We start from the raw sequence: 807 nt of genomic DNA, 5'->3' as shown, positions 1-807 counted from the left end.
TGCGAGTCCACATGCAGACGACTGGCGGCGTGCTATGGACGAGGAGATCGCCGCCCAGATGGCTAATAGTACTTGGGAGCTGAAGAAGCCACCGCCTGGTACTCGTTTGTTGCCGTGTCGTTGGGTATATAAGGTTAAGTACAGCGATGACGGCAGCGTGGAACGCTTTAAGGCGCGTTTAGTTGCCAAGGGTTTTGAGCAACGCGAGGGGATTGATTATGGGGAGTTGTTTGCCCCTACCTCTCGTGGTTCGTCATTACGAGCTTTATTAGCAGTTGCCGCAGCGTGGGACATGACGGTGCATCAGCTAGATGTGTCTACTGCGTTTCTGAATGGTGAGCTGAAGGAGGAGTTGTGGATGGAGCAACCGCCTGGGTATGCATCCAGTGACCGGTCGCTTGCGTGCAAGCTGCAGAAGTCTATTTACGGTTTGAAGCAGGCACCCCGTTGCTGGTATGAAAAGCTATCAGCAGAGTTCGCCAAGCTGGGTCTTTATCCTTCGAAGTCTGATCCGGCTATGTTCGTTAAGACTGACGAGCGTGGGGTTGTTATTGCTTTGGTGCACGTAGATGACACTATTGTTGCGTCGGAAGACCCGGAAATGGTCCGGGCAATTAAAGCCGCAATTGCGAAGGTCTTCAAGGTGCGCGACCTTGGAGAAGCAAAGGTGTTTTGGGGCATGGAAATTAGGAGGGAGAAGTCGGGTGAGATAGTGTTGTCGCAGCATAGGTATATTGCGCAGCTGTTGGAGCGTCATAGGATGATTGACGCCAAGCCGAGGTCTACCCCTTTGCCTCCGGGCTTTAG

Source organism: Volvox carteri (assembly GCF_000143455.1).
Source record: "Volvox carteri f. nagariensis unplaced genomic scaffold VOLCAscaffold_41, whole genome shotgun sequence".
In the NCBI taxonomy this organism is placed as follows: domain Eukaryota; kingdom Viridiplantae; phylum Chlorophyta; class Chlorophyceae; order Chlamydomonadales; family Volvocaceae; genus Volvox; species Volvox carteri.
The sequence above is the reverse complement of the archived record's forward strand: the minus strand, read 5'-3'. Positions refer to the sequence as shown.